This window comes from Sorghum bicolor, chromosome 3 (assembly GCF_000003195.3).
Source record: "Sorghum bicolor cultivar BTx623 chromosome 3, Sorghum_bicolor_NCBIv3, whole genome shotgun sequence".
NCBI lineage: Eukaryota > Viridiplantae > Streptophyta > Magnoliopsida > Poales > Poaceae > Sorghum > Sorghum bicolor.
In genome coordinates this window covers 41,233,167-41,249,065 of record NC_012872.2, presented here as the reverse complement: position 1 = coordinate 41,249,065, position 15,899 = coordinate 41,233,167, and the positions used below count along the sequence as shown (strand labels likewise).

Below are 15,899 nucleotides of genomic sequence, written 5' to 3'. Positions count from 1 at the left end.
CATTCGTATATCGTCTGCAGTTGACTCATCTCTGTTGCTTTTGCAGGTCGGTGATGTCGACCGGTGCACGGTGTATGTATCACTGGCGCCGGGGATGGAAAATCCTGCGGGAGAGGTCCCGCCAGAGGAGGACGCTGCTCGGTGTACTCATTACACCAGCAGTGAGGAAGACCGAGCCCGCCCCGTCCCGACCTCCGAGGAGAGGGTAGCGGGGAAAAGGCCATTACCGGCAGATCCCCGGCGCAGATGAGTGCCGAAAAGGAGCGTCGTCTCGATCACAAATCAATACAACCAGCATCCTGATCACTGCCACGGATGTTTACAATCGTTGCCCCAGCTTTTCTTCTACTCGTAGCAAACAAGCAACACAAACAGACAAACAAACAATCACGACTAAGAACAAACAACAATCAAAAGAAAAGCTTAGAAAGAGCGCACTAAACGACACGACTTATTGCTACGATCGAGACAACGCAAGAACGATTGAGAACGGAGCTATCGTTAAACGGACACGACTTTCGAGGTTCGGAGTGTAACGGAGAAGACGACTATACGCTGGTCGTATTTTATTTAATAAAAGAAGGTGATAGACTTTCTAAAGAAATATATCAAAGTTGAATTGACCAAATTATAAAGAATTATAAAAGCTGGAGTTAAACTTTAGTCATAAACTAACTACAGACCATTGTACATCATTTAAGTCATTTAAACATTTATGATTTAGGAAGCATAAAGCAAATGAGAGCAACTAATCGAATCATGACATGCTTCCATTTATACTAAACAAGTTATAATTAATAAAGAATCCTTTAAATTGATATTAATAATGTTATCATTTATTTATTTATAAAAGATCTAAATTAGAAACATAAGTTATTTTTAATCAAAAAGACATTAAATAAATATTAAACAAATTAATTATATACTTTATGTCTAACTAAAAGAATTATAATTAATAAATATTTAAGTTAACATTAATCAAATTAATATCAGATTATAAAAATACCGAAGTGTAAACCTAAATTGTTTTTTTAATAATTAAAAATGGCACTCAATAAATATTAATTAAACTAATTATATTTATAAACATGGGATATGGAAAACAGTATCGCTAACAAGTCATTTAGGTTGCCACGATCACAAAACAATAGAAAACATGATTTTAACTGTATAGTGCTTTTAATTATAGATTTAGGTGCATATATTAATTAATCTAATATTCAACTAAATATATATAAAAAATATATGAAATAATAAAAGTTAGCACCACTGCGTAGAGCGCGACGTTACGAAACTAACGCAACTGAAACAGAACAAAACGAAGTTAAAACGAATAAACTATTGCTATTTTTATTCAGTGGCAAAATCGTAATTAGGGGCATCTTCTACCTTCATCCATCTCCTTCACGTACGAGATGCTGCTGCTGTACATCGTGGGGAAGGGGAATCGGCCTGGCCGGCCTACCAGCCAGCGAGAGGCTGGGCGTGGCAGCGCAAGGCCACCGCGGCGCGGACCCGCACGCGGGGTCAGCCTGCCCGCACGGCCAAGGGGGGCGCCGCTGCCTGCGGCCGGCAGCCCTGCTCGATCTCGAGCAGGCACACGCGCACGAGGGCGGCGGGGCGCAGGAAGGCGCAGGCGTGGATGGGGTTGGGCGTCGCAGGGCTGGAGCGCATGGGGGCGCAGGTGCGCAGCCAAGGGGTGGAGACGGTATTGCTGCGCCGAACGACGAGAAATAAAAAGCTCCGGTCAGCCATGGTGATTCTTCGCCGGAGAAGAAAAGAAAATCTAGGGAACGATCAAACAGTAAGGGATTTGTGCAAACAAGTATACCACGGAGAAGAGAACGACGAGGGCTATCTCTTGATGGTGATGGCTGATGCCGGGACGCCATGGTGTTGCCGGAAAAGCTTGCCGGAGAGTTCGCCGGAAACCTAGTTTTCCGAACTTCGGCGAGAGATGGAGGGAGCTACAGGTGGCGGCTTGGGATGACGTTTTTAGATCTGTGATCAGCGTGACGAGAGGAACACCGGCATATATATAGGTCTAGGGTTTGAAATAGTTTCGGAATTTCTTAATTTCGGGATTTTAAATAAATCATTTTCAGTTCCAAAATAATTCCAGAAAAAGTTGAAATCATTTTAAATCCCTGAAAAATATTTCCAAAATTCTAAAACTTAAAGGAAAACTTTTAGAGATATTTTGAGAGTTGATCAATCTAGATAAAGTTTTTGGTGTCCATGAAAAAGAATTTTAGAGCATATAAAAAAATAGATTTTGTTCTAGAAAAAATGAGAAAAAGCCCGGAAAAGTCTAGAAAATTTCTGGGAAGGATCTATCAACGTCTAAACGTTTTCTTGAAACTTAGCACATACAAAATCAACCAACTCAAGTAATATACAAGCATCACATCAACAAAAGCTCATCTAATAAATTCCAAAATATTTTAAAAAACCATTTTTCTTCGATCAAAATATATGAAAATCTAAACTATTGTTGGCAAATTTTATCCAAATATTAAAACCATTCATTTTTTTTAATATTTTCTAATAACAACCCGAAATAGAAATTTCGGGGTGTTATAAAGTCTTCTCTTTCTTGATCTTAATCTTCTCATTTGGAGTTTTCCATATCATCATATTCTACGCTAAATTATTCCTTGAGTTCATCTTTCATTAGGACGACCTATTAAAACTTTTCGGGAATTTTTCTACATTTTTCTGGAATTCTTTCTCACCTTTCTATGAGCATAATATATTTTTTATATGTTCCAAAATATCTTCCGTGAGCACCAAATATTTTATCAAGCTTCCTCGGTGTTCAATCTATCTATAAAAATTATCCCAAATTTCTTTTGAGGCATCACAATATTTTTTCTCGTGGCTTAAATACTAATTCTTGATTTTTCTAGAATTATTTTTAGACATGAAATTAAATAATTCTGAAGATATATAATTCTCATCCTAGTCCGTCTAAATCTAAACCTTTACTAATGGATCAGGGTCTACCATTTTCTCTCTACCGTTGACACTTATCTATCTTTTCTTTTTATTTATTTCCTTTGTTCCTTGGACCAATGTGCTTTGACGTGATGGCAATTCAGGAAGCCAGCAACCAGGCCGATTCCATCTCCCTGCTTTCATCATAAACAGCCTTGCTTCTCCTTTCCTTTGTTATCTGCTCGCCAGGACCTGATGGTGCGTGTGTGCCTCTGTTTCCTTTTCCCGTCATAGAAAGCATGAAGAGATACAAAGGCACACGCAAACGGTTTGCACGAAATCGGCGACATATAAGTCACAACCTATCGTGGTTTTCTTTATCCACAAAAACAGCAGCACGGAGCCCTAACTCTCATCATGCGCCGCACCTCCATCTTGCCGCGCCGCCGGGAAGTTTTGCCAAACAGGTACGGAGTTGATCTCGATCCATGGCTCATCGTCATCTGTTCACCATGGGAGCTAATTGATCTAAGTGAAAACTGCCCGTAGCCATCAGCCATGCCTAGATGCTCTGCATGATCTCCGCTCTCAAGTCCATGGAGCACCACGTATGTGGGATGTCCAAGCTGGCTGCCATCTCCATCATCGTTCTATGTTCGGTGAGCACCTCCATGAATTTGTGATTCTCTGTACGGGCAGTTGTCATCTAGTAACTGCAATCCAACCTATCACACGTGCAGATGTATCTGGATATCATCTATTATGAGCAAATGCAATAAGATGGTGTGCCTGGATAGTAGGCAGCAAACGTCCATGAGTCGGAGGAGCCAATCCCGGCCAAGTGCCCTGCGGCCGAAGTCCCCAGCTAGCTTTCCCAATAGACCACGATCTGCTACCCAAGGAAGAAGATGTTGGTAAATACAGATTTGCCACCACGCCTTTTAATCTCGGTCATTTAAGCGTTTAATAGCCGATTTAAGTGGTTCAAATTGCGTTAGATTCATGTCGATGTGCTCTACATAGTAGTAATAATGTTTTTCATGTCACATATTTTTCGATAGATAGTTAATTATTATATTAATTAACATATGCGTCTAACTTTATAATTAAAACTGACGTAGAGTTATAAATTTCGTTTTTATTGCTTTGCGATCATGGCGACATAAGCGACATGTTAGTCATGTTTTTTTTTCCATGTCCCGGGTATGAATATAATTAATTTGATTAATGCTTGTTGAGTGTCCTTTTTAATTAATTAAAAGTAATTTAGTTTTATCTTTGATCTTTCTGTAATTGCTTGTTAACTTAAATATGTATATGTATTTATTAAATTATAGTTTTCCTAATTGAAGCATGACTCATATAAAGTCGGTGTAATATAATTAATATTTATTCAATGTCTTTTCAGTTAAAAGTGTTTTAAGTATATAAGCTTGTACTTAATAGAGAATGTTAATATAATTAATACCAACATTAATACTTTTTGGGATATGATCTGCTTAGATAAACCTCGAAACATGATGGTTCAATTAGTTGCTTTCACATGCTTTATAATTTTTAAATTATGAATGCTTAAATGGCTTAAATGATATATAATTATTAATAATTAAAATATAACTAAGTTTTAACTCTGCATTCATAATCAATCTAATTTGATTAATTCTACCATTTGGATATTTCTCTAAAATATGCATCACCTAGTTTTACTAAAATAAAATAAATACACTCCATAGTCTTTTGCCTCTTTTTGTAGTCAGTCACGACAGTCGCATTCTTTTTAACGATAGCACTATTTTAGGCTGTTTAGTACGCTCTCCTTTTTAAGTGTTTCTTCTGATTGATGTATTGTTCTTAGTTGTTTCTATTTATTGTTTGTATGTTTGTCTATGTGTGGTGCTTGCTACGAGTAGATGAGAACCGATTGTGAGCGCCGAAGAAGGTGATGACCAAAAGCTGATGATGTGAGAATTGAGCAAGTATTTAAGGCAAGTATAACATGGGATTAACCTTGTTACCTATACACAATTAATACAATATTGATCATATGCATGTGTCCACCTTGATGACCTTAGCAAAATCATAGATGATTGTTATCCTGAATTCCTTGTTACCTATTTGGATATGCATTTGGGTAGTTCTTGCTAGTGCTTGATTATAATCCATGATCTTGTGACATGAATATTTGGATATACAATAAACAATAAAATAAGCTTTCTAACAATTTGAATATAAAGGGTGGAAAGAACTCTGGCTTTTGCTAGATTGATCTTGACCCTCTTATCCCTTGGCAAAAGCTGGGACAACTCGTACAACCATGAGGGCTATATGGCTCTGGCTTTAGCTCAGTATGAAGACCTTTTCTAGCTTGTTAGAGGTTACCCGAAAGGGCGCTAGAGGGGCTGAACCGACACGGGTATAGTGCGAGCCCCTGTCCCTATGTGTATAGGCTGCGCGTCATTGTGCCATTCGGAAGAGAGTATCTATATCTGCTAGCGAAGGAAACCTTGCGGCATGTGTTAGACAAACTTTTGAAAGGCTTCATAGTAAACCCTGTCGGCTTTTCTTGGAAGTGAGCTAAGAGGCTGATCCCCTCGGGCGAAAGGGTAAATCACGACTCATGGGTAAAGATGTACAACCTCTGCAGAATGTTAAATCTGGTATACTAGCCGTGCCCACGGATATGGACGGCCCGGAAAACTGACGGAATAGATGGACACTGATGAACATGATTAATGATGATAAATGATGGTTCATTATGTTGTTTATATGTGTTATTCTTAATTCTTGTATACATTGATCATGTGGTTATGGGATTAATTATGCTACCTTGATATTTGTTATCCGATGATTAAACATGCTATCCACTATTAAAAGCTAAATGCAGTCAAACCAGAGTCAGCTATTTGAGCCTCATGAACCCCTGGTTATACTTGTTGAGTACGATATGTGCTCACTCTTGCTATTTCCCACCACTTCAGTTTACTAGTAAGAGTTATCAGAGGAGCGAAGGAGTTACGAAGGACGTTCTCAGGATACAAGAAGTTCTAGGCATATGTTACCACCAGTCAACCGTCCCTGTGAAGTTTGAGCCTAAAGATTAGTTATCATTCCGCGATACTCTGATGTAAGTGTCTATTATATCTATGTTTCCGCTATATAACATTGTTTCAGATACTATTTCTTTCTGTTGTTATATGTGTGGACTTCCTGGGCACACATATGGCTTGCTTGGTTTTGTTCTTTAAAACCGAGTGTGACAGTTCCATGGACATTTAAACCAATTCCTATTGTCTTCCTGCAATAACACTTATACTGTTCCAGTGTCTATGCCAAAGCAAAGAAGTGTCCTATAATTTTTTTGATGGTTTTAAAAACCCTTCAACAGATCAATTTCCTCTAGAAGCATGAAGATTTTGTATTAATTTGAAAAGGAAGTATTCATATGATCTTAGGCCCTGACTCGTCCTCCATTGATACTACATTTTTTTATATTTTATAACTTTGTGTGCAGGTTGCTTTTCGAAATAGTTTGATGGTGGACGGTTTCCTACAGAGGTTTGTACTTCTCTCAGTATATTTCCATGATAATTTGTGGTACCCATACATAATCTCATGTATTCAAATATTGAAAGCTAATCAAAATGATCCTATCAATTATTCCTTTTTTTGAAATATAGAAAGCTAATCAAAATGATCCTATCAATTATTCCCATTTGTTGTTGTTTGCAGCTAGATGATGCATGGTTTCTGCCAAGAACCAAACACAGAAAGTTCATGTGTATAATAGTTGAAATGGTTTTATCAAATTGGTTACAGTTTGCAATATCTTTTCTTCATAACCTATATAGGGCTCTTATCTATGGTTCTAGCATTACATTGACTCTGAGTGATAGTTCTATAATTAAACATCACAATTGTTCCACAGCACTTTCAACATCATTTTTTCTGTAATTAACAATCCCCAAAATGTAGGATTGCATTTAAATATTTTGGGAAAAGCTGTCAATATGACGATAGACAACCCTATTCATTTTATATGCTCCCAATTCTCGTTTCCTCTTATGCAGCACTTTTCATTTCATTATGGTAGAAAAGCCCAAGTACATAAGCGAACACACACACAACACCTCAGCGAAAAAAGGCTAAATTCACGTCACCAGCTACAAGAAAAACACGACCAGTGACCGCAAGGCCTAAGAGCCAAGGGTGATCGTCAACCTCGGCAGGAGCTCTTGAGCTTCGATGCCAGAATACCAGAGGCTGCCGCCTTCCACGCTCACTACCCTATGTAGAGCCAGGAAACGTGGCCACAACCTTTTGAACACACAATCATTTAGCAGTAATAATAAAGATTTTGGAAAAAAAGTTGTCCAATATGGCGTTTATATGCCCAAACCAGCTAGCACCACCCCTTAGTTTTCTATATTTTGTCTACACAAAAATGCAAGGATAGATTTCTAATAAAATCCAATTCTACAATTGCTAGGACGACTGTGCAGAGCTGAGCTATGACATTGTTTCTCTTGTTACTTACTGAAGAAGGATCAGATTATTTTTTTGTTGTTACCTAATTGTTCATGTCAGACTTCGAGTTTTCCATCTTACAATCTCAAACTAGGATTGCATTTACATATGAAGATGCGCTGTTTCTATAAGCAAAAATTTAAGCTTTCATATATATATTATTTACACCAAGCAAAAGTCATCCTCATTTGGACAGCATTTGCCTGGGTAAAAAAAAAATGTTTCCAGTTCAGGGGAGCTCAATGTAGACATGTCCACCAAATAGTGAACTCTTTCTGGCAGCTGTTACATGTAGTGATTTGCATTTTAGCTGGATATATGCTTAATGCAAGCTTTAAGTGCTTTTTTCTGCATGTAACGTACTTATTTTCTTAGAAAAAACTGAATCAGAGTGTGATGTTTTTTTAATTTAAACACCAATTATTTAATTGTGGTTAAAGTTACATATATTTCAGCATTCATTGTGGTTAAAGTTGCATATATTTCAAACATGGAAGAAGGGCAGTTGGGTAGGATGGCAACAAATATTTTGTTTTATATGGATTTTTTTTGTACAACTTATTCATGGCACATCAAAGGATCATGCTTTTCTCTATTATTTCCCATGTTCCCTGCACATGAGATCAAATCATGACATTAGAATATCTCTAAGATCCAACCCAAATTTGGATTGGGTATTTTTTAAACTTGCATCCACGTCCCCAGACCCGAATGAAACAAAAGCAAAGTTACTTTGGCCTTGTTTAGTTCCCAAAAATTTTCAAGATTCCCTATCACATCAAATCTTGCGGCACATACATGGTGCATTAAATATACATAAAAATAAAAACTAATTGCACAGTTTATCTGTAAATCGCGAGACGAATCTTTTAAACCTAGTTACTTTATGATTGGACAATGTTTGTCAAATAAAAACAAAAGTGCTATAGTATTGAAATCCAAAAAATTTTGTAAACTGAACAAAGCCAAGCATATTATCAAACACCTTCACGACATCTGGACGGACGGTTGTGGAGGCAGCACCTCGGCAAGCACGTGCATGACCAGCGGCTCACCGCTGGATAGCCATTGTTTTTGTTTGGTTTAAATATCTCTAATGAATAGCCATTGTGTCTAAACATTCTCTAAGGTGATTAGCATGTTTTGGTCTATTGAGGGAGTTTAGTTAGACCACAATAACCACCATAAGTACCCAGAACCACTATAAGTACTTTTACTATTGACTCTCAATGAACCATTTGGATTGTTTGCTTTCGTTTTTATCAAAGTAATCACACATTTTGTGAAAATTAGAGTATATTTTCATGATCTTTGTGGAGCTTTTATTTACATAGAAAATGTCTTTGTTTTCGTTGGAGAAGATGAGTACCCTTACAACAGTGGTGGAGCCAAGGGGGGCTGGCAGGGGCCATGGCCCCCCTAACATATGTCCCCAAACAATTTTACTAGTATAAATTTATATTTTTTATTTATGTTAAGAGAGAAATATAACAATTTTATCATATATACATATTAATATCCACTAGATAATGAAATTGTATTTTCTTCATTGTAAATTATAAGTCATTTCAAGAATTTTGGACAGTCAAAGCATCATAAATTTAATCAAATTTATATGGTAAGAAAATAGTATTTATGATACCAACTAAGTACTATTACGTTCTTCATTAATTATATTTTCGCAATATATCTATTTGATGATATAAATCTTTACAATTTTTCTATAATTTTGGTCAAATTTGAGATAGTTTGACTCTCCAAAATTTTTAGAATGTTTAATAATTTAGGATGGAAGAAGTACAAAACATAACTCGATAATATTATGAAGCACCTTAGAATAATTGAGACATAGATCTTAAGGTTTACGCAATCATTTCAAATATCTTGTTGTTAAGAGTTTATCGTCTACTACTGAAAGAATAACACATTTGATTCTAAATACACATAGAAAATGCAAGTACTATGTCAAGTCGATAAATTAAGGTAGACAGTCATTGGTTGTACTCAATTTTGACAAATTGGATTTTTGGTTGGTCTCCCCTGTGAATAATTTCTGGCTCTGCCCCTGCTTACATAAACAGTGGCCTATGCAGCAGTGACAAATCCCGTGTGGTAGTAACTGTAGCCTGCAACACCCAACACTTTCTTATGGGAGGTGACAACACTAAAACACGTCCTTTCAAGTATTTAAAAATATCTTTTTTACATTGCATTTCCGTCATGTTACTAACCATTCACATGGTTATAATAACGATTATTTGCATTCTCCAAGATCTCAGTGCTAGGCCAAACCAATTATGAAAGTGTCCTTATAACTAAAAGTGAGACGTGAGCTGAACATGAACTAACCTTTTGTATTCTTGCTTCTCGACCACACAGGGGAGCACAGCGAATGGAACGTGTGTTCTTTCTAGTGGATGAACAGAGGATGGGCCACAGTGAAGGATCGACCACCCGACACGTATGGCCCCGACACGGTCAATGGAACGTGTGTTCTTGCTTCTGGTGGATGAACAGAGGCACCCGACACGGCAACTGGATGAACAGTTGTGCAGGGAAGAGATGGACCATCCGACGACTGTGGCTAAATGGATGAACAATTGCGGGGCCATATGAATCGATGAACAGTGACGGACCAAATGAATCGATGAACAGAAGGTGGATGCGCGCAGCAAGCAGCCAAGCGAATCAATGGGGGTGATGAGTGGTACTCCGTAGTAGGCTAAAGTTTTTTTCCCCTTGAGGGCTTGTGCCCTCACTCTCTCATCTATTGTATTCGCTTTGAGATGTGTGCAACCACATATCATAATGTGAAACTGCTTTGAGATGTGTGTTTGCACACTTCTCAAAGCAAATCCAATTGGTGGGAGCGTGAGGGCATATTCCCTTAAGGGCAAAAAATTGCCTTCCGAAGTGTATTTTGCCCTTGAGGGCATGTGCCCTCACTCTCTCATCCATTGGACTCGCTTTGAGAAGTGTGCAAACACACATCTCAATGTGAAACTGCTTTGAGATATGTGTTTGCACACTTCTCAAAGCGAATCCAATGGATGAGAGAGTGAGGGCATATGCCCTTAAGAGAAAAGACCGCGTTCAGCAGTAATACAATGTAGCATGTAACTCGATGGGAGCGGGAAGGAGCGACAAGATAACGGCGACAGCGACAGGCCTAGCGCCTAGCGTCTAGCGCTACGTACCTCACTCGCCGGGAGCGGGAGAGACGGACAAGATGGAACGGTGACAATGACGGGCCTAGCGTCTAGCGTCTAGCGCTACCGCACTCGCTGGGAGCTCGAGCGAGACACAAGATGGAACGGCGATAGCGACGGAGGCATCTCAGATAGCGCTATTATCAACAACTTTTTAAGATTCCCCATCACATTAAATTTTATAGCATATACATAAAATATTAAATATAGACGAAAACAAAAACTAATTATGCAGTTTGCTTATAAATCACGAGATGAATCTTTTAAACTTACTTAGTCCATGATTCGATAATATTAACCAAGGCCTCGGTCTCCGACAGGTGACGTTTTACGAGACCTAAACTTAAAATAAGTCTCCAAGACTTCAACAACACTAGCTAAATTTGAAATGAGTCTTATATTTTAGATAATGGTTTTTGAAGATAGTCTATTACATTCGCCCCCCTCTCCATACAGCTCCGACTTTACATGGGCTGTTCAGGACATGATTAGTTCATCCAAAAACCAAAAAAATTTTAAGATATTTCGTCACATCAAATCTTATGGTCCATGCATGAAACATTAAATATAGATTAAAACAAAAAACTAATTGTATAATTTACTTATAAATCACGAGATGAATCTATTCAACTTAGTTAGTCAATAATTAGACAATAATTATTAAATAAAAACGAAAGTGGTATAGTACTCAAAACCCAAAAAAAAATCAGAACTGAACAAAGCCTTAGTTCCAAAATTTTTTTAAAAATTCAAAATTTTTCGTTACATAGAATCTTACGGCGCATGTATCAATCATTAAGGCATGGTTTAGTTTCTAAATTTTTTTTAGATTGCTCATCATATCGAATATTTGGAGGAATGCATAGAACATTAAATATAGACGAAAACAAAAAACTAATTGCATAAGTTGAATGTAATTTTTAGGAGGAATCTTTTGAACCTAGTTAGTCCATGATTAGATAATAATTGTCGAATACAAATAAAAGTGTTACAGTAGAATAGAGCCAAAAAAATTCGTGAACTAAACAAAGCTTAAATATAGATAAATAAATAACTAATTACACATTTTACCTGTAATTTACGAGACAAATCTTTTGAGACTAGTTTGTCCATGATTGGACAATAATTGTCAAATACAAATGAAAGTACTATAATAGCTATTTTGCAAATTTTTCTACAACTAAAAAGGGCCACGATGCAAGAATATTTATGTTATATGTAATAAAAATACTAATCCTATTAGTGTAGTGATGAATACAAAGACATGGTCAAAAGCGCTCGGTTGGCTCGTGCTATAGTGCCAGGGATCCAACAACATTTTGAGTTCCCTCCCACCCTGATGACAACTTGGGCTCAAATAAATAACTTCACGAAATGGAGCTGCTATTTAAATAGTACTTCAGGCTACACAATTGGGAAAGGGATGGGGGGCTATGTTTATGTGTATTACTCCAGTTTCGGTTTTGCAGTGCCTTTCATAGATTATGCACTTGCACTGCAGAATGCCGAAGCCATGTGGGTATCTTCCCTGGCTGCCTGCGCGCCATCCAATATTCCAATGCATATGGATGAGCTTTATTCGCGTTCTACGATAGTAGAGCTTTATTCCCGTCCATGTTTCCCGTCATATCTGTGCAGTAGCCGCTGCACTTTGCACCCATGTGAGAAGCAGCAAGAAGCACTATTCATGTGTTCATCAAAGCTTGCAGTGTGCTCCATCATCTTTTTTTATTTTACTTTGACGATGGTGTACAAAGAGAAAAAAGAAAGGTGGAGTGTGTTAGAAATCAGTTCTTTGCACACATAAACATAGGACATAGGGGGAAACAAAAACAGAGATATTAGGAGAAGAGGGAGCCCTTTCATTCACTTTCTTTCATTGCTTACATATAGGGATGAAAACCGTACGAATATTTTCCGACCGTATTTGAGACCGAAATCGTTTAGAGAGATTTAGATCTGTCCGTATTCGAGTCCGAATATTCAATATCCAATACTGTATCCGTATTTGAATACTTAAATCGTATATTTATGATGTCGACATCTGATCCTATCTTATCCCACATGGTTGACATTATCCGTATTCGAACCTGAATCCAACCAAAAATATGAAAACAAATATAATATTAATGATATCTGTCCGTATCCAATCCGTTTTCATCACTACTTACATATGATGAGGATCACCTCATATTCCCGATCGCTTGTGCCGTACTTTTCCTCCTAGCCAACTCTGTATTTCTTTTACAATAAATCTAGGAACAATATTTTCAGCCATAGCTTTTTAGAACGGCAAAAATCTCTCCATTAATTTGGTCACACTCAAAGTCTGCCATCCATACAGTATTCTTAGTCTTTCTGAGGACTTTAATTTTTAACACTCCCCCTTGCCCAAATTTATGATATGTGCATGCCTTGTTAAAAACTCCCCAAAAAACTCAGTGGGAAAAAAGGTAGGAGAAAAGAGTATGTCCTATGCATCGCTTATGCTGCACCTGTCGCCTCATTAAAAACCTTGCATGAGAAATCCAGTGGAAAAAACTCATCAAGGTGAAAAGAGTATGATAGTTGATGTTTGGATCGGTCTTCCCACTCCTCATGATCATTTTTCCACTCATCGTGATTTCTCATAACGATTAAGTTGGGGTGTTCAATCTTCCAATGCAGTAGTGCATGCGACACATTGGGATTTTCATATTTATGATGGTGTCTTTCAGGGACTTCCTCAACTTCAGGTTGAGTTGCCACTTCAGGGGCACTCTCGACTTCTGGTCAAGCTTCTTTAACCGATTCTTTAAATAATGCAAGTGGCTCAAGACCTTGTCTACGCAGACGTCTCCGTGAAACCTTGTCTGAGCACTCAGAGTTCTCCCCCTGAACCTAGGATGGAGACAATAGAGTTCGTAGCCTATAGGGATACCTAAACTCTCTTCGGCGTATTTACTATAGGTAAATGCGGCCTTTTCATTATTATAATAAGTGAACGCATTTGGCACCTTACTTGCAGCAATTTGCAAATGCATAATTCTCTGAACTTCCGGTCCAGGCGCTGATCAACATGGTGCAAACAAGCCAATTTTATGGAACGACACACGAAGATGCAAGTGCTCATCTTCAAAACTTCCTAGAGATATGCAGCACATTTACCATCAAGGTAGTTACAAAAGATGCCATACTACTCCACCTCTTTCGATTTTCACTCTTGGGAAGGGCGAAATAGTGGTTTTAAGCTAATAAAGACAAGAATATTACATGGGCGATCTGTTCCACCAACTTTGTGACAAAGTTCTTCCCTGCGGACAAGACAAATGCTCTGCGTCGGAAAATTTCATGTTTTTAGCAACAAAATAATGACTCAGTCCCATAAGCCTAGGGGCGCTTTCAAAACTACATCCTAGAATGTCCTCATCATGAGATGGAGAGTTGGCTACTTATGTAGACTTTCTATCATAGGCTCACCAACAGCACCCACGAGACCATGAATGCTGTTGCTAGAGGCGCATTCTTATCACTCAATATTCCTGAAGCCACAACTCTTGTGGATAAGATGGCCTCCAATCAAGGTTGGAGCGAATAACAGAATCAGACCCACAAGGGAGGTGGAGGTATGCACCATATCAAGGAAGTAGACGTGCTGAGCACCAAGATATACCTAGTGATGAGGAGACTCGATGAGAGAGCCAATGAGAAGAATGAAGTTATGCACATCCACGATTCCCACATGACTTGTGAAGAATGTGGAGACACTTGAAGCATACACAAAATGTTGGTTTGTGGTATCCCAAAGGTGCAAAGTTTGAACTTGTTGGATATTCCGACTCGGACTATGCGGGATGCAAAGTTGAAAGAAGAAGCACATCGGGCACCTGTCAACTATTGGGAAGATCACATGTCTCGTGTTCATTCAAGAAACAAAATAGTGTTGCAATATCAACCGCCGAAGCGGAGTACATTGCGGCCGGTAGTTGTTGTGCACAAATCCTAAGGATGAAGGCAACATTGAAAGACTTTGGAATCAATTTCAATCAAGTGCCATTGCTATGTGACAATGAAAGTGCCGTGAAGATCACTAACAATCGGGTTCAACACTCAAGAACAAAGCATATAGATGTCCACCATCATTTCATAAGAGATCATCAACAAAAAGGGGACATTTGCATTGAGAGTATAGGCACCGATGATCAACTTGGTGATATATTCACCAAGCCACTTGATGAGAAGAGGTTTTGCAAGCTTAGGAATGAATTGAACATACTTGACTTCTCAAATATGTGGTGATGCACCCCCATTATATGACATGCCTCTCCTTCGAGCAAAGCAAGGTAAAATTGTTTGACATGTCATACATCCTATGCTAAGGACTTGTTTAGTGCATCTAGTCATTCCTTACATGTCTTAGGATCATTCATGAAAATCAAATGAATTTGATGCTTGTATGGTACCACTATTGTTTCTATGCTTGACTTAATCTAGTGGTAGCATATGACATGTTTTTGGGCTTGCAATCCTAGTGTTTGATTTAGAATATGAGCTATAAGTGTTTAACTCAACATGGTACAAGATAACCCTTACTTGGAGGTGTGAAGAAGCTTGTCCTTGGATCAAACCGAGTTAAATATCTTAGGCAAGTAATCTAGATTAGACCAATTTGGGAAAATGATGTCACTTCACATGGTCTCACACTAACCTCTCTAAAATTTGAGCTCACCTTTTGTGGTCATTGATGACAAAGGGGGAGAGAATTTCCCAAAGATTTGCTAAAGGGGAGAGAAATCACAAAGAAATACATAGATAGGGAAGTAACTTGATAAAAGAAAGGGGATCAATTAAAATTTTTAAGCACACAAGTAGGGGGAGCAAGCTCATAAACTTGTTTGTTGCATTTGAATGTGCATCACATATGTTTGCTTGCATTAGCATTAACTTTAGAAGCTTTTTCTCTTATACCTTGTTTGTGTGGTTTATGCTAGTTGTAAGTTTGATCGATGAAATGAAGAACTAGCATGCATAGGTAGTGTAACTAGACTTTTAGTTGTTTCACAAGTGGTACTAGAACCTTGTTTATAATGTTGATCTCTCAGGGTGTTCTAGTTTTTGTGAATGTCTAGTTACTAATGGTGCTAAGGATGGTGTATATTGGCAACTCCGATTGGTATCACTTTTCAAAGGTCCATTCTTTACACCTTAGCATCATTTGGTAGAAATTGACTCCTACATTTCCTATTCAAG

The 15,899-nt window shown here is 38.0% G+C and overlaps 1 long non-coding RNA gene across 3 annotated transcripts; it reads left to right on the top strand.

The window, feature by feature from the left end:
- Positions 2,988 to 10,586, top strand: LOC110433566. 3 transcript variants are annotated; one of them, XR_002451049.1, is made up of 6 exons: positions 2,988 to 3,404; positions 3,504 to 3,596; positions 3,678 to 3,851; positions 5,916 to 6,061; positions 6,449 to 6,492; positions 9,841 to 10,586. It is a non-coding gene; the product is annotated as an uncharacterized LOC110433566 (long non-coding RNA). The 3 variants fall into 3 exon arrangements; XR_002451048.1 differs by having other exon boundaries at positions 2,990 to 3,404; positions 3,487 to 3,851; XR_002451047.1 differs by having other exon boundaries at positions 2,997 to 3,404; positions 3,504 to 3,851.